This window comes from Peromyscus eremicus, chromosome 10 (assembly GCF_949786415.1).
Source record: "Peromyscus eremicus chromosome 10, PerEre_H2_v1, whole genome shotgun sequence".
Taxonomy (NCBI): Eukaryota; Metazoa; Chordata; class Mammalia; order Rodentia; family Cricetidae; genus Peromyscus; species Peromyscus eremicus.
In genome coordinates, this window is record NC_081426.1 from 92,787,017 (window position 1) to 92,805,630 (window position 18,614).

The window sequence follows — 18,614 nt, forward strand, 5'->3', positions numbered from 1 at the left end:
CCATATAAAAATCTTTCTCTTCATGCCTCCTCTCCCAATATTATTCTATGTTTCTTTAAAAAATATAAAAATGTTAATTTTAATGTTGGCTACAAAATATTTGCTATTTTAACCCACTAAGTTTGAGGGTCACAGAGCAGGGAAGTAAAGCTAACAAGATGACCACAGCAAAATTAGTGACAGTAACCCTCAGACTCACAAATTCATACTTTGACAGTTTGGGTTGTTAGCCTAGCCTTTAACGGCTGAGCCGTCTCTCCAGCCCCATACTTTGATTATTATAGATAGGTTGTCTCTGTCTTTTCTTTATGCAAATTCACAAAAGTTCATGTAGTAAAAGTGATATCAAAGAAGGCACTTTTGATCATAACAGCACTTGATTGTTCAGGCTGTTTAGTCCATTGATTACGTGCTGCTGGCAGCATAAACACAGTGGGAAGTTTCTGAAGATAACGTGGTTACGTAACAGTCACAGCTCGTGTGCTCTGCAATTCATTTCTTGGTTCAGAAATAGGACATAGGACATTAAACAAGTTATACCAGCAAGTATACTATTTGAATCTTTAATCAGTTTTATGGAGGAATAGCATAAGGCACTGTAAGTATGCAGAGGAAGGATATCGTTTACTTAGGTCAGTGAGTGTGTGTTCCTTCTGTCAGGAAATGAGAGTGTACACGATACTTTATCAAAAGCAAAATTAGGAAAGAAGTGAGTTACGTGAGTTTACACACACACACACACACACACACACACACACACACACACACGCACACACAGAATCTTAATAAGGAAAAACTTGCTGTGTTTGGTCCTGAATGGAGGCATGTGTGTCACACCTGGGGTTCTGCAAGATGAGGAAGAGGGCCACAGGAAGCCTGCCTCAACGAGTCTATGAAGAGCATGACATGGACGTGGAACTTCATTCTAATGGTAAAAAGAACTCTTTGGGGATTTCACCCAGAACACTGATGTCACTCATCTTGTGTTTTAAACAGAGCCCCATGTCAGGGACATGGAAATTTTTCAGAAAATGATCGCTCCTGTCCATGTCATCAGGCATGAAAGCAAAGCCATAATTTCAGCTTCTGAAAACTTCCAACCTGTGGAACATTTAAGGGAATAACTGTCATATACTTGTTCTTGAACAATAAGAAGTGCTAGAAATATTAAATAGATTTTGTCATTTGCCCCCTTCATATCACACACACTTCCAGTCGTTGTGTTTAAAAGTGTGATATATAGGTTTCCAAGCTTGAAAAGAAAATCCCTTCGGTTATCTGAAGATGTCTGAAGTGGAAGAGTGTGGGAATGCAGCTCAGACAGAAACCAGGTGACAAGAGACGTTTGCATAAGAGGCCGACTTCTAAGAAACCAGCGGATACTTGTTCTGCCCAAACGAAACCTAAATCCATAGCAGATTGTTTAAAACTGTTTCCTATAAGCACATCAATGTCCCACATCACTTCTGTAGATGCTGTCAGATCACACCCTCCCACTGGGACCCTCTGTATTCATGGTCGTGAATGGTTCCTGGCAGATACAGTGTTTACTTGCTCAGGAATGATTCAAAAGAGATCTATAGGTAGAATAGAACATTCATGAACTGCCAGGTTGTAAGACTGTCAATATAACTCTCTTCCCCTCACCCTTAGGAGGCCACCTCAGAGCGGAAAGCTGCAACATGTCCAGAGACTGTAGTAATTTGTCCCTCAAATGGAAGTGTTTTGTCTTTGACTGTCCAGTATTAAAAAAAAAATAGTCTTTAGAATAATTACGTGAAAACAATCTTGATAAAAATTTCCTAGAACAAAACAAAAATTTTTCTATTCTTATATCTTCACTAATGGAAGGCCCAAGACCAGGATTCAAGGTCATAGGGAATTGTGAGTCTCCTTTTAAATCATGTTTCTGTGTGTTGACTATTTAATTATAGTACATGTTATTCAATAGTTTAGAACCTTTCCACATAGAAATAGGTATTTGACAATATTCATGTTTTAGTGACTTTTCTAGTGCTATGCTAAGACACCATGACTAAGGCAACTTACAGGAGAAAGAGTTTGTTGGAGGTTTCCAATTTCAGAGCGTTAGAGTCAATGACCACAATAGCGGGGAGAATGGCCGCAGGCAGGCAGGTATGCCTGAAGCAGTAGCTGAGAGCTCACCTCTACTCTACAAGCACAAAGGAGAAAGAGCTCTCTAGGAATGGGGTGGTCTTCTGAAACCCCAGAGCTCACCCTCAGTGTTATAACTCCTCCAACAAGGCCACACCTCCTAATCCTCCCCAAACAGTTCCACCAACTGGCTATCAAACATTCAAACTCAGTAGCCTCGGGGATCTGCTCTCATTCAAGCCTCCACAGCTCATATGCCATATTAAAATGTGTGTGCTCATGCCATAGGGCTCAGAGCTTCCTCAAATATGTTGGTGGTGTTGTGTCTCCACATGTACGAAGGGCCCCATCTTTAATGAAATAGCATCAACTCAGCATACCATCAGAGCACATTATCTTCTTAAGTGAAGTCACATAAGATAAAGGATTCCTTTTTAACACAAATTGTAGATTTGCCTTTCTTTTATGTATATGGATGTATTTCCTGTATATGTATGCGGACTACATGCATTCACGGTGCCTTTCACATCTAGTAGAGGAAATCAGATGTCCTGGAACTGGAGTTATAGATAGTAGTAAGCTGCCGTGTGGTTGTGGAGACAGAACCTATGTCCTCTGCAAGAGCACGTGCTCTTAACCTTTGGCTGTCTCTGAATCCCTAATAGAGAACTGGTTTCTTAAGTAGACCAGTGGGAGTTTAAACCAGTCCAAGAGAAATACCAACTTATAAGGTACTGAAAATGTTTGTATCTTAGTGATTTTAAATGAATACACCATGGCTCAGCCTGCCATCTCAGTACTCCCCTTCCCTAAGTTCTATGTTAACAGAAAGTATTTTTTTGTAGACAATCTTTATGGTTTCAGAACGTTGAAGATTTATTTTCTATTATTTTATTCGTTGTATAAGAATTTCATACAATGTGTTTTGATCACATCCAGACCCAACACTCACAGATACATCCATCCATCCTTCCTTCCGGACCCACTCAACTTCATATCTTTTCCTTCAAACCTATTAAATACAGTTTGTGCCGCCCATATACTCTTGAGTGCATAGCATTCACTGGAGGGTGGTCCTCTCACCAGAGGCTACAACATTAAAAATAAAAAAAAACCTGACTCCCCTCTCCCAGGAGCTGTGACTCCTTAGCTAGGGGTGGAACTGTGTGTCCCCTTCACCTCTCCGTGCTGGAGTTCCATCTGACCTGACCAACAGAGGTGATAATTTTATGTTTAATGTTATAGCTCAGAGAAGAGAGAATACTAAGATGTAGGCTCTGATAGGAGGAGTAAGTATGGGTGTGTTTGTTTTGATGTCTTCTGGTGCTAGGATTAAAAAGATCACAAACAGGATATGCTTAAAAAACAACATAAAATCATTTCCTAGCTTTTAAGATCAGGGTGGCAGCATGCTGGTGTCTGGCAAGACTTCAGCTAGGTAACTGCCCACTGCTCACATGGTGGAAGGAGCCAGGGAGTTGTCTAGGAAGCACTGTGTAAAACCACTAATTACAGTTACAAGATCTCTGCACCTGCCACTTACACATCTCATAAAAGGCTCCCCATCCTGACTCCACCAGCTCGTGAGTAGAATCTGCTGAGCATGGGGCCTACCCCTAAGTGTGGTTTGTATCCACTGGAGAAAACTGATTTTTCCTTTGCAAGTGAGTGTCAGTTGCAGATAGCTTCTTGGTGGAGGTGGGGACTAGTGTCCACTGCCCCCTCTCAGTACTGTGACCCTGTCTGGCTTGAACCTGTGCAGGCCTTGTTAGTGCTGCCATGGTCTCTGTGAGTTTTTATGTGTCACTCCTGCTGTTTCTGGAGGATACTGAGTCCTTGGAGTCATCCATCATCTCTGGGTCTTACACTTTTCCTGCTTCTTCTTCCACGTAGCTCCCTGAACCCCGAGGGGATGGGTTTGATGAAGACGTCCATTTAGTACTGAGTGTTCCAAAGTCTCTCACTCTGCACCGTGTCCAGTTGTGGGACTCTGTGTCAGTTTCCATCTACTGTAAGAGAAAGCTTCTTCTATGTGGACTGAACAAAGCCCTGAACCAACTGTATTGCAGTGTGTCATAAGGAACCATCTTATTGCTACGTTCGTTTGGCAGAGCGGTAGTATCTGGTTTTCCCCCAGGGCCATGGCATAATAAGTCAGGTTCTTCATCACTTTAGTAATGTCATGTATGGGTTCCATCTCACGGAGTAGGTGTTACATCCAGTGAAAAAGTGATTGGTTACTCCTAAGTGCACAACCCACAGTATTTCAATCATAGTTGATACTGTTAACTCATCATGGATATGGAAATACCTGGTGCTGGATGCCAAATAGATTGCTTCTTCCTTCTTAGATGGGAGTTAGCACTCTATAAGAAGTAAGGATGATGGTCCACAGTGAATTATAAGTCAGTAATGTAGCCACAAACAAAAGGGGAAGTGACTCAATATCCTACAAAAAAAGTAAAATCAGGTGTGGTGATATTGTGTCCCCCCAATATATTGTGCACCCTAATAAACTTATCTGATGTCAGAGAACAGAACAGCCACTATATTAAACATAGGTTTAGGCAGTGGTAGCACACACCTTTAATCCTAGCATTCAGGAGACAGAGATCTGTCTGGATCTCTGTGAGTTCAAAGCCACACTGGAAACAGCCAGGCATGGTGACACACGCCTTTAATCCCAGGAAATGATGGCAGGAAGCATAAAGGTGTATAAGGCACGAGGACCGAGAACTAGAGCCTTTTTGTTAAGCTTGAGGCTTTTGAGCAGCACTACAGCTGAGATCCATTCGGATGAGGACTCAGAGGCTTTTAGTCTGAGGAAACAAGATCAGCTGAGAACTTGGCAAGGTGAGGCTGGATGTGGCTTCTCTGATCTTTCATTGTTCCTCCCAATAACTGGCACTGGGTTTGTTTTCATTAATAAGACCTTTTAAGAGTCGTGTTATAATCAGGAGAGAGAGCATGCTAACCCATCACCAAACTGTAGCTACATGCCTGAGCTAGACGAGCAGAAAAATCACCCCACTGACACCCACACCTCAGAATTGCTAGACAAGGAAATAACTGTTACCTTAAGCCACTAAGTTTAATGGCCCATTTTGAAGCAAGAGTAACTGATATAATAGTTACTCATTAGCTAATCATCTTAGGTGTTAGCACTGCTTGAGCATCTACACAGTAAGATACTTGAGAATACAGAGCATCTTTTCCAAAATCTTCAGGACTTTAGATAGTAACAGGAACATGACTGAATTTGTATAGAGATCCACCTATCTCTGCCTCCACAGTGCTGGGATTAAAGGTGTGTGCCACTATGCCTAGTGTATGAAAAAAATTAATAAAAAAGGAAAAAATTGAGTCAGATGTCCCTTAGGTTAGGTCCATTTTGGGCTGCTTACTGTAAGTATATAAGGACAGATGTAATTTCCTTACGGTTTGATAACTATCTGTATATAAAAGCACACTAAGATTGGTCTGGAAAATGGCTCAGTGGTTAAGACCACTGGCTGCTCTTCCTGAGGACCTGGGTTTCATTTCTAGCATCCACATGTTGGCTCACAGCTGTCACAAATCCCCCCAAGTTCCAGGGGATCTGACACCCTCTTCTGGGTTCAATGGCACTGCCCACAAATGGTGCACTTACATCAATGCAGGCAAAATATCCAAACACGTAAAAATAAATAAATCTTTAAAAGTAGAGTTTAAACCTTTAAACAAAGGGAATGAGAACATGCTGTAAGGATAGGGCTGACAGGATGGCAAACATTTTTAAGTATGGTTCTTTAAGGGAGGAATCTCCAAAGGGTAGGGTCTGAAGCAGGTGCTGATTGGGACAAATTGTTAGTAGTGAAGCGTTCAATGAATGCTGTAGTAGAATTAGTATCTTCTATCATGAACTAAATCTGCAACTCCATTCTAAGGACACTTGACTTCCAGGTTAGTCCTAAAAACAGGGCAGCCTTGACCTCTCTCCACTCTAGGAGGATGTCTCACTGAGGGCAAGAACTGTTTACTTTGCAATAGTGGTAGAAGATAAGAGACCAGCTGCAATTTTTAATTTGGTTAAGAGGCCCAGATCTAATTGCAAAAATACAAACCATATGAAAGATAAATCCAATATATTCTCTTCAAAACCTATTGGTCTTATAGAAATGTTTGCCCTGAGAATTACCTAGATGAACCCCAAGACACAGAATTTAAAAGAACAACCATAAACTTAATCAAAGATTTCAAGGAGTTTAAAGAAGATGCAAAGAAACAGCTCAATGAAGTTAAGGAGAAAGAAGTTAAGGAGTATAAATGCCTGAGTGATGCCCAAGGAAACACAGACAAGGTTGATGAAAATGATGAAGACAACCCAGGACTTGAGAATGGGATTCTGTAAGGAGATAGAAACTGTGAAGAGGACTTGGGCTGAGGAGGAGATGGAAATGAAAACTCCAATAACAACTAGAAAACTCAAAGGAAAGCCTTATATTAGAATATCAGGACTCAAAGTAGAGCATCTAGACCAAATCATCAAGGAATCTGAAAATAGGAAAAAAAAACCCACAGGAAAGGAACACACAAAAAATGTGGGACACCATGAAGAAACCAAACCTTTTAATTATAGGCATAGATGAAGGAGAAGAATCCCAAGTCTGTTGGGGACTGACTCCGGACAGCTGTGTCTTGAACTTTGTGTGACCTTCCTTGCTTTATCAAGCCTTACAAAAGCAGGAAGTTCCTGGCCTAACCTCGGGCTGTACAACTTCCTGGAGTATGTGCTAATCAGCCAGCTGCAGGGGCCTGGGACCAAAGCGACCTCACCCTCCCTTAGGAATTTTCCATCCTTGCTTCCTCGACATGACTCAGACTGACTCTGTCTTTCTTTATGCGCCTGGTCTCCTTTCCCTCTCCCCCTTTTGGTTTACAGGTGGACCCTCCTCGAGACCCTCGAATAACCTGGCCCGCGGGACGGGTCACAAGTCAGTAGCATAGACCAGATCATCAATACGATCATGGAACGATCATGGAACGATCATGGAATCTTCCCTACACTAAGACACACACAAGCAAATACAAGAAGCACATAGAACATCAAAGAGACAAGACCAGAAAAGAGACTCCCTACGGCTTATCATAGTTAAAATACTAAGTATTTTATAACAACAAAAGTATTTTGAAAGCTGCAAGAGAATAAATGAAAGTCACATATGAAAGAAAATCCTTCAGAATAACAGCTGATTTTTTAATGGAAACTTTGAAAGCCAGAAATGCCAAGAGCAATGTAGTCCAAACCCTAAAAGACAATATTCTTTAAGAAACAAGAAATAAAGCAAATAACAGCTGTTGAGATATGTCTTAGTTAAGTTGTTTTTTTTTATTTTTTAATTGCTGTGAAGAGACACCATGTCCTTGGCAACTCTTACAAAGAAAACATTTGAGGTGGTGACTTACAGTTTCAGAGGTTCAGTCCATTATCATCATGACGGGGAGCATGGCAGTATGCAGAGGTGGTGCTGACTACATATTGACCAGAAGGCAGTGGGAAGTTGACTGACTGTCACACAAGTGAAGCTTGAGAAAAGAGCCCACCCCCACAGTGACACACTTCTCCAACAAGACCAAACCTATTCCAGTAAGACCACACCTTCTAATAATGCTGTTCACTTTGCAGGCCATTTTATTTTAAACCACCACAAGATAACTCATCGAGTAAAGGCTTGTGCAGAGATAGCCTGGTTTGATCTCACAAGACCTGTCAAGGTGGAAAGAGAAAATCATCTGCACAAAGTTGTTCAGTGACCACCGCTGGCATGCCACATTACACACACACACACACACACACACACACACACACACACACCCTTACATCACACATGCACACATACAAACACACATACATGAAACAATAATAATTTTTAAAAAATGTCAGTTTTCTCAAGCAATTGCATAGGTTTTATTTTCAAACTTAAAGCACAGACCTGAAGAGAATATGAATGGAGGAAACACATCTCAACATGATACAAACTGAATGACCTGCAGCCAATATCATAACACGTAGAGAAAAACTCAAGGCATTTCTACTAAGATCATGAAAAAGCCCAGAAAGTCTGCACTCTCCACTCCTGTTCAGTACACTGCTTGAGATCTTAGGTATAGCAGCAAGACAAGAAAAAGACAAGAGACACACAGGAAGGGAGAAGTCAAAGTGTCCTTATGTGCAGATAACAGGAGCCTACACATAACAGACTCTAAAGACCCCACCAGAAAATTCTTAGAGCTAATAAACACCTTCAGTAAAGTGCTAGGACACAAGATTAACAAACAAAAATCAGTAGCTTTCCTATAATCAATGACAAATGGACTGAGAAGGAAATCAAGGAAACAATATTAACTACAGCAGCCTCAAAAGCAATAAAATACCTTGGAAAAAAACTAACAAAAAATTAATGATCCCCACAATAAAAACTTTAAACCATTGACAAAAGGCATTGGAGGAAAATGTCAGAAAGAAGATTTCCCATGCACATAGATTGGAAAAATTGCTGTTGTGAAAATCGCTGTTCCAAAAAAAAAGTCTATATGTTCAATATAATCGCCACTAAAGTTCCACCACTCTTCACAGAAATAGAAAAACATCTACAATCATATAAAATCATATAAAAGTACCTGAGACTCCAAATCAATCCTGCACAATAAAAATAATGCTAGAGGTATCATTATGCTTCATTTCAAGATATACAACAGATCCATAGTATTTAAATATAGATATGTAAATCAGTGGAATAAATTGGGGACCAAGATATACTTACTTATATGGTAGTTCTATTTTTAGTCCCTGAGAAATTTCCCCCTGATTTCAACAGCACCTGTATTGGTTTACACAGCCACCAACAGTGAATTAGGGCTTCCCCTCCCCCACATCCCCACCATCTTTGGTGCCAATTGTTTTCTCAATGGTATCCATTTTGATTGGAGTGAGATAGACCTCAAATCATTTAATTTATAAGTCCCCAATGGCGAAGAATTCGACCACTTTTAAAAATGTTTCTTATCCATTGGGTTTTGTTTCTTTTTTCTTTTCTTTCTTTCTTTTTTTGTGTTTCTTCTGTTGAGAACTCTCCGTTTATTTCCATAGCCTATCGTATCATTTGCTTTCTTGATGTTTTCAGGTTGTTCTGTAGTCTGGTTATTATTCCTCTGTCAAGATGGTGGCTGTGAGGATTTTCTCCCACCACATAATCCAAAGGACTCTGTCTCCTCTTACAGAGATACTTGCACCTCTGTGTTCATTGCTGCTCTAGACATACTAGAGGAAATGGAAATAGCCTAGCTGTCCAGTGCTGAGATGGCAGGGGTGATGAACTTAATGGAAATGTGGCACTATAATAATCCATGAGAGGAAGATACAGACCACCACACTAATGTAGACAATTAAGTTAATACAGTCCTTTTGTTTTGGCCATTGACCAAGAGTGGGCTCATGCCTCAAAGTTTCCTGGTGTGGAAGGTCAGAGGTACAGCATTTTGAAGGCAGAACCTATAATTTCATTGATGTTGGATGAGAGGCAAAGTTACCTTGCATCATTTGTTTTGGCAGAACATTGTTATTTCAGACACAATATGACAGTTAATTTTGACTTACACCTTTTTTGATTATTTTTGTTTAACTTTATATATCACTAATTATTTTGGTTAATACATCTGGACCATAGTTATGGGAATCCCAAATGTGTTTCCAAGACAGATATCACTGTTGTGGGGAGGAGGGCTGAAAAGTATCTGAGGAGACCAAAATGGAGTCAGGACAGGATGGCTTTTGTCAGTTTAGTATATGTATGTGATGGATTTTGTTGAGCTTAAAGAAAATAAAATTCGTAGGAAAATGGATGGAACTGGAAAATATTATGCCAAGTGAGGTAATCCAGTCCTAGGAAGACCAATGTTCTCTCTCAAAAGTTGGTCCTACCTTGAAATTTTTAGGTTTGTGTGTTTAAGTCAGATGCCTATAGAGGACAGGAAGTGTGAAAGGGGCCATTGCTGGAGAGGGCAGTAAGTGTGTGTTATATGTAAAATAGAGAGCGAACACTAGAGTATAAAGGTTTACTTGGGACTAAGGGAGGAGGAAAGAGGTGAGGGGGTGGAGAGAAGTTCATCTGAAACAAGATCTGTGTGAAAAAGCCATGTGGAAATGTACAATTTTATAAGTCAATTAAACAAAAATAATTTAAAAAATGTGTTTGAAGGGTAGTTCTTCTCTGTATGAGTGGATAGTGCTGCTCGCAGGGTCATGGGTTCTTAAGCGAAACTTCTGGCACAGATGTGGGATACCTCCTTATTAGTTGTTGACCCTGGAAACTCCAGGTGGCACAGAACTGTACGGCAGGTCCCAGATCCACTTGGGTTTAGAGTAAGGCCAGGTTAGGGTTTGGGGGTGAAAAGAATCACCTAGAAAGTGATTACATAGTTATCAAATCCTCGGAGTTGGGGATGTAACTCTGGCATACCTGGGGCAGGCCTGGAGCCCTGGGTTAGGTACTAGCACTACTACACAACAGAAGTAAAAACTAACTAGAAGTAGACAACAAACACACAGAAGAAAGAACACGGTGACCTTTGGAAAGGGTGGCCATGATGGAGCTTGAGGGAAGCCCTGTGGTCCTCTGTCTTTCCTGTGTGTCTCACTGCTGCTCGCTCCCCTCCCCCTCCTCTCCCCCACCTCTGTCCTTCTCCATTCCTCCTCTTCTCTTTTCTTTCTGCTCTTTTGTTTTCAAGGTAGAGAGCAGAACCAGTTTCACTTTGTAGCCCAGGCTGGCCAGCAACCTCTATGTAGCACAGGCTGTCCTTCAACTTGCAAACTTTGGGCCTCAGGCTGAGTCCTGAGATTATAGGTGTGTGCTCCTATTCCTCAGTCTGAAGTACTTGAAATGTTCTATAAAAAATCTGAGTTTCACAAATACAAATACATCACATTGTGAATGTACATCAAGCTGTCTAGTCAGATTTCTATAATTTTGTATGTATGTGCATGTGTGGCTGTATGTGGGTGTGCATCCCTGTGGAGGTCAACAATAGTGTTATCCTCACTCTCACCCTGAACCTGAGGAATGAACCAGGGATTTCTGTGTGTTTTGTTTGTTTGTTTGTTTGTTTTGTTTTTGTTTTTGTTTTGTTTTGTTTTTCAAGACAGGGTTTCTCTGTGTAGCTTTGCGCCTTTCCTGGAACTCGCTTTGTAGACCAGGCTGTCCTCGAACTCACAGAGATTCACCTGCCTCTGCCTCCTGAGTGCTGGGATTAAAGGCCTGTGCCACCACTGCCTGGCCAATAAGAGCTTTCTGATCTAGCTAGAATGACTGGTCAGCAAGTCCCCGGCTCCCCCTCCCACTATCAGACTTTTTTTTTACCTGGTGCTGGGGATCTGAACTCAGGTCCTCATGCTTACAGAGTCGTACAGAAAGTACTGCCCAGCCTGCACTTTCTCTGTGTGTATCTCATACTCTGATAAAAGTTAACCTTATCATAAACTTTTACAATTTTTATTCTTTGAAAATATTTAGAACTTTATACATATGATATATTTTAATCATACTCAGCCTCACTCACCCTCCACTGCTACCTTACAACAGAATTCCCCCCAAAGTCCCCCTCCCAACAACTTCTTCCTCCTTTCCTCTCTTCTCCTCCCTCCTTCCCTCCCTCCCTCTCTCCCCATCCCTCTCCCTCCCCTTCTTCAATGACCACGAGTCCAGTCAGTGCTGCCCATGTACACATGGAGTAGAATCATCCCCGGATAGTCAACACACCGAGGACCACACTCCTGAAGAAAACCGACTTTTCCTTTCCTGGCAGTCATCAACTGTCCATAGCTCCTCAGCTGGAGGGGGGGGGGGGGCTCCTGTGACCCTCCCCCATTCATGCTGGAGTGTTACAGAGACTATTAGAGGAGGAAACTGACTTGTTTTCAACATTGACCTTTGTGGTCTATAAAGTGTCCTGTACTGCACACACTGCACCATCTGACTGCAGGTTCACAGTCTACACTTAGTCCCCCCTCCCCTCTTCCTGTTCTTCAGGGTTAGAGTTTGATACTTAGGGCAGCCACCCAAACCCCAATCCTCCTGCCTCAGTCTCTTGGTTATAGGGATTACAATAGTGAACAATAAATTATTTCTTAATTGGTCTCTTAAGATGTAAAATGAAACAATAAATCAATTTATATTGACAACCTGAGCGCTTAACAAGCCATATCCTGGGCTGTCCTGGCCCCCTGCGTTTGTCCCTTTCTGTGTTAAGCATATATTCACCTCCTGTTTCTTCCCCACCCCATCTGCTAAAAAACCACCCCATCCCACCCCCTCTCCACACAGAAATCTTTACTTTCTTTTGTCTCTCCCAGGATGTTGGATGCTGGCTTCTCATCCTCCATCACTGACGTGGGCCTGACCTAAGGCACCATGCAGACTGCTCAGCTCTCTGGAATCTCCTCCTGAGCCAGGGGTCAGGAACCCCAGGGCTTCACAGTGCTCCAACCCCAAGGCATATTGACTCCACTCCCCATGCCCCCGCCACCCCCGCGCCTCAGGGGCCCCAGTCTCATGCCACCACCAGGAACGACCTGAACCCATCCCTGTACCCCACTGCACACTGTCCTCCCAGACCCCATGGTGCCTCGACCCCACAGCCCCCTCCCCCACCCCACCACATCCTGGTCTGCTCCTTCCCCTCTTATCTTTGCAAGCCACCCTTGTCACAGCCCCTGAAGGAGGACAGCAAAGGTGGCCCGGAAGCAGAGGCTCCAGTTGCAGCTCTCCTCCCATCCTGTGCACAAGGAGACTGAGACCCTGCATCTGACCCTGGTGAGTGTGGGCAGACAGGGCTGGGAAATTCTTTGCAGCTTCATTTGCAAGTGTGAAATGCAGACTACTGGCCATGTCATCTGTCTGCAGAGGGTATGGTGTCCACAATGGTGCGTTGAGGATGTACAACCTCTGAACTCCAGATGTGTGAAGGTAAATAAAGTTGATGTTGGGTGGGTAAAGTTTTGTCAAGCAGTGAGGTTACCACAAGTGCAAAGAAATTTGTTAACGCTGATATTTTAGGAACTGGAACAATTTATTCTTTTTCTTTATCTCACGATTTAAAATTTGTCCAAAAATCTGTAGTTTACTATACAGATAGTCACCAACTTCCTACAACTCTTACTCAGATAGTGTGGAAAAAGTTTGAACAGACAGAAAAATTAAAGGCCAAAATAACCAGATTGTAAACCTTTCAGTGACTGTGTATCTGCAATGCTGTCTTCTTTTCTTGTGTAATACTAGAGATATAATTGCTTGTCTGGTTTTAGAAACACAGAAAGTTTAATAGTAACACATACTTATTGAGCACCATGTGTCCAGGCCTGGACATTTGCACAGAAGAGCCCTTCCTATGGTGTTAACACAGGCCTCTCCAACAGTGCATTCTCTTCAATCAACCTGTGTTAAAATGCACACACATGCAGAAACATTTCTGCACTTACCTGTGGTTAAGGATCTGTGAAGTACTTAGAAGGAGGATAAATATAATGAGTGGACAATGTTAGAGTCTGTGAGAAGTCCCATGAAAGACCACCAGTCACATATGCAATCAGCAAGAGAGTTTATTAAAAATTACCAACATGTTGGGGTCTGATCATCCCACAAAGGCTCCTTTTAAGCAGGGTTAGGGGAATTCCAGGGAGGAGAGATTAGTCTGGGGGTGGATTAGTGGGTTTAAACAAAAAGTTTCTAGGATTGGTAGGAGGCTCTAGTGGTTAGGGACTTTCCAGAGGCAGAGTAGGGAAAACTATATTTAGCTAGCAGAAGGCCATGGGGGCCTGCTGATTAGTTGCCCTTGAATTGTGGTTTTCCAGATAATTACTTGCTCAGCTCCAGCTAGCTCTAGTAAATGGAAACTAAGGCCTGGTCTCTGGCAGGGTTACTAGGAGGGCCTGCCATGGCCCTTGTCTGGCTCCCTGACTCTCTCATAAAATGAAACACAAACTAGAATGGACAATTGTTGTGAGAAAGAACATCAGAAGAGACATAAATACATTTAGGAGCCCTCAGAGCTGAATTGAGTTACATTTTAAGTGATTTATTCATTTTTATTTACTGTGTATGAGTGTTTTGCTTGCATGTACGTAAGTGCACTGCTTGCATACCTGGTGCCCCTGGAGGCCAGAGAGGGCACTGGATCCCCTGGAACTGGAGTGGCAGACAGTTGGAAGTCCCCATGTGGAAGCTGGGAATGGACTCCAGGTCCTCTGCAGGAACAGTATGTGCTCCTAACTGCTGAGCCATCTCTCCAGTCCCTTAAGATGCATTCTTGAGACCATAACAAGAAGGGACTGATCAGTCTCACAGCTCAGGAACAAGAAGGGGAAACAGTGGCTTTTCAGAGAAGCTTCTCCTGCCTTTGCCTTTGAGGGACCATCTCTTGTGTGTGTTAATCTGGGATGTTGAGGAGACTCAAAGGAAGGCTGTGCCTAGAACCATCCCATAATGCCAGCAGCAGAGCCTATGCTAAGGGAAATTGTAGATGTCATGTTCCTTACCCTGTCACAGACACCCTTGATGAACAAACAGGTCTTACTTAAAGACAAACCAAGATTTTATATGGGTTATGTGAATGTAGCTAGAGAATTCCTGCCTGGCCCACAGTCAGGGCAAATCTCTCTCACCTGCCAGTCCCACAGCCACTCAGATCCGACCAAGTATTTGTAACCAATATAAGTCTCTGTGTTTACTTGGTGGGTCTGAGGCTGTGGGACTGGTAGGTGACGGAGATTTGTCCTGACTGTGGGCCAGGCAGGAAAACTCTAGCTACATGTGAATTTCATGTTCTTCAAGTATTTGGTAAATACTTACCTTATAGCTACATTGCATATATTTTGGGAGCACCATGTGACCTTTCAGTGCATTTGGACACAGTGTATGATCAGCTCAGGGCAGTTTTCCTGACACCCCAGACATTCTGTTGACTAGTTTTGATTTAAGTTTGGTTGTATTTGAAAACCCTATGAAGTAGGAAGTTTCAGAATCAGCTGTATGAGGAAATTAAAATGAGGGATTAAGATGGATTATGAAAATTAGAGAACTGAAAAGTCTATCTTGCACACACACACACCCACATACACATACCCACATACACATAAACTAGGTGGGTACATAGAAAATTAAAATGTATTCTTTACGAAGATTATTGCCCATCTCACTCAGGATGTGAAACAAAAATTAATAGTCTAAATGACTCTGGCTTCACACCTTTTCTTTCCAAAAATGGCTTTATTGTATTGTAATTAACATTATACACCTCACAGATTTATAGTGCACAATTCTGTGGCTACAGGTATATTCAGAGGTGTGCAAGCTTATTTCCAAAATTTACTCTGCTTTTTTAAATCCAGAGATGCTTTACCACAGCTTCTCTTGGTGTGTGTGTGTGTGTGTGTGTGTGTGTGTGTGTGTGTGTGTGTGTGTGTGTGTTGCACTGTGTTTGAAGATCACAGCATAACTTTTGAGAGTCGTTTTTTTCTTCCAACTTGTGAGGTGATCTCTCCTATACTTTCTTCCATGCTGGCTCCTCCAGGTTATCTCACCCTTCAGATTCCAGGTGATTCCCCTGTGTTGGGATTCCAAAGGCATGCCACTGTGTTCCCCTTTTCATGGTGTTCTTGGATTGAATTCAGATCTCCAGTCTTGCGCAGACAGCACGTTTACCTGCAGAGACATCTTGCTCAATACTGGATGGTTTTCAAATCCTTTCTTGGTATGTAGTTCAGAGAATCAAATCCAGAGCTTTCCATATGCTACACAAGTGCTCTGTCAGCCCTGTGGGATTTTAAATATAGAAGCATTTCATTCACAAATAGGGTAATTGGACTTCTTCCTTTCCTTATTCTCTCTCTCTCTCTCTCTCTCTCTCTCTCTCTCTCTCTCTCCCTCTCCTTCTCCCTCTCTCTTGCTCTCTCTCTCTTTCTTTCTCTTGTCTTATTTCTATGAGTATTCAAGCCCTGTATTAAAAAATAGTTGAGGGAATGGTGGCTTTTGTCTCTATCCTGTATTTAGAGGAATAATAGAATTATTCTATATTCAGTACAATGCTGTTGGTAGGATTATCACAGTGACCTTTATTGTGTGCAGGTGTGAGCTTTCTGTTCAGGGCTGTAATCAAGAATGAATTTAATTTTTCAAAGACTTCTCCATCTATTGAGATTATGATCTGGCAGGATACAAGAAATTACCTTTTTATTTGTTAAACCTTGCTTTACATTTTAAAATGTGCTCTGTCTTGGTAAAAGACCCATGAGCTGCTGAGGAGGATGTGACTTCAGTGATTGTATAGAATGTTCTGTAGAAGTCTTGTGAGTCCATTTGACCTATGGCACAGTTTAACTTGAAGTTTGTTGACTTGTGGGTGTGTGGAGAATCTATTGATGGGAGTGGGGTATTAAAGTAAACTCCCTCGCTTCCTTTGGCAGCACATATGCTAAACCTGGAGTGACACAGAGAAGATTAGCATGGCCCCTGTGCAAGGATGACATACAAATTGGTGGAGTATTCCATATTTTCCGCCCTCCTCCTTAGGAAAGGGGGAGGGCGGAAAAGACAGGAGAAGGAGAGAAGCTCATAAAATAACAATATGGATGGTTGAAAAAGCCTCAAGGAGTCACACTATTAACTATTTACCTAAAACAATAAAACCTATAGTACCCACAATTCACTGTATACATATACACATATAGTTTTAATGAACCTTTCTCATCTGGGCTGATAGAACTCCAAAGACCATCTAACAAAAAATAAAAACAAATACCAGATATGAGAATCCCTCTTGTGAGTTGTTGGCCAGGGCTGTCTAAGAGACTCCTAAAACATACAGTCTATTGCTATTGCCCTTAGTTATCCCCTGGAGGTGGAAGGTAATTCCCTATTGCTGAAGACACCATGCACTTCAGACACAGGTCCCAGAGTCCCCTGAGCTGTCACTGACTTGAATGCCCCCTCCCCACTCCTGCCCTGAGGACTATCTTTCCTGGTACTAGAAGGCACATGAAAGTTTCCAAAGGAGAGAGACACAACAGTCCTCCCTAGCAATGACATCATGAACCACATCGGTGATGACCTGTCCAGTAGCCCTGTGGGTGAAGTAGTGGCACACAAGGCCTGGCAGTAACTGTGGTGGTTTGAGAGAAAATGGCCCTCAAAGGAATTGACACTATTAGGTGGTGTGGACTTGTTGGGGTAGGTGTGGTCTTGTTGGAGGAAGTATGTCACTGTGGAGGTGGCCTTTGAGGCCTCATGTATGCTCAAGGCACACCCAGTAAGATAGACCACTTCCTGTTGCCTGCACAAAATATAGAACTCTCAGCTACTTCTCAGGCAAAATGTCTGCCTGCATGCCACCATGTCCCACTATGATTATAATGGAGTAAACCTATGAACTGTGAGCCACTCAATTAAATGTTTTTCCTTTATAAGAGTTGCTGTGGTCATGGTGTCTCTTCACAGCAATAGAAACCCTAATTAAGGCAGTCACCAACAGCCTTTCATACTGGAAATCTAGGTAACTAACCAGTGCTAGTGAAGTCACTGTTATTAGAGGGGAACCTATAACCGTAATTTACTAAACCAGCATAATCCTTAATAACACTCTGTAAATATTTGTCCTTACACCCATAGATAATTGTAGTCTGTACCTCTCATCAAGGAAAATGCTCTTTGCAATGGATAGAGACCATTACAGAAAACTACAACCAATTAAAATGCAGTTTGGGGACACACCTCCAATGGATGCATCTACACACTTTCTCACCCAAGACTCAGAGAACATTGTGGAAGAGGAAGGAAGCAGAAAGATTAGGGGCTGGGAAGATGGCTCAGAGGTTAAGAGCACTGACTGCTCTTCCAGAGGTCCTGAGTTCAATTCCCAGCAACCACATGGTGGCTCACAACCATCTGTAACGAGATCTGGTGCCCTCTTCTGTCCTGCAGTCATACATGCTATATACATAATAAATAAATCTTAAAAAAAAAAAGATTATAAGAGCCAGAGGATCAGGGAGTTTGCTGTGATGTTGCAGGATATTTAATCAGACTGTGAGAAAGACACCTGATTGGTTTAATAAAGGGCGGAATGGTCAACAGCTGGGCAGAAGAGAATAGGCTACACTTCCCAGCAAAGAGAGGAATTCATGGTTATGAATCTAGATGTGCAAGAGATGCCAGTAAGACCCTGAGCAAGTCAGATGCACAGAATGGAAGAGAGGTAAAAAGCCGTGTGGCAGACCATAGATTAATAGAAACAGGTTAATATAAGTTATAAAAGCTAATTGGAATGAAGCCTAAGCTAAAGGCCAAGCTTTCATAATTAGTAATAAGTTTCTCTGTCATTAATTGGGGGCTGTTGTTCCAAGAAAGTCTGAAAAGAATGTCCTACTAACTACACCAATAAAATCTCATCAACACAACTGCCCAAATATGGGC

The 18,614-nt window shown here is 42.1% G+C and overlaps 1 non-coding gene across 1 annotated transcript; it reads left to right on the top strand.

Moving 5' to 3' along the window:
- The first annotated feature begins 16,595 nt into the window (after positions 1–16,595).
- Positions 16,596–16,700, top strand: LOC131921359 (U6 spliceosomal RNA). Its single transcript, XR_009381977.1, has one exon. It is a non-coding gene; the product is annotated as a U6 spliceosomal RNA (small nuclear RNA).
- The last annotated feature ends 1,914 nt before the right edge of the window (positions 16,701–18,614 follow it).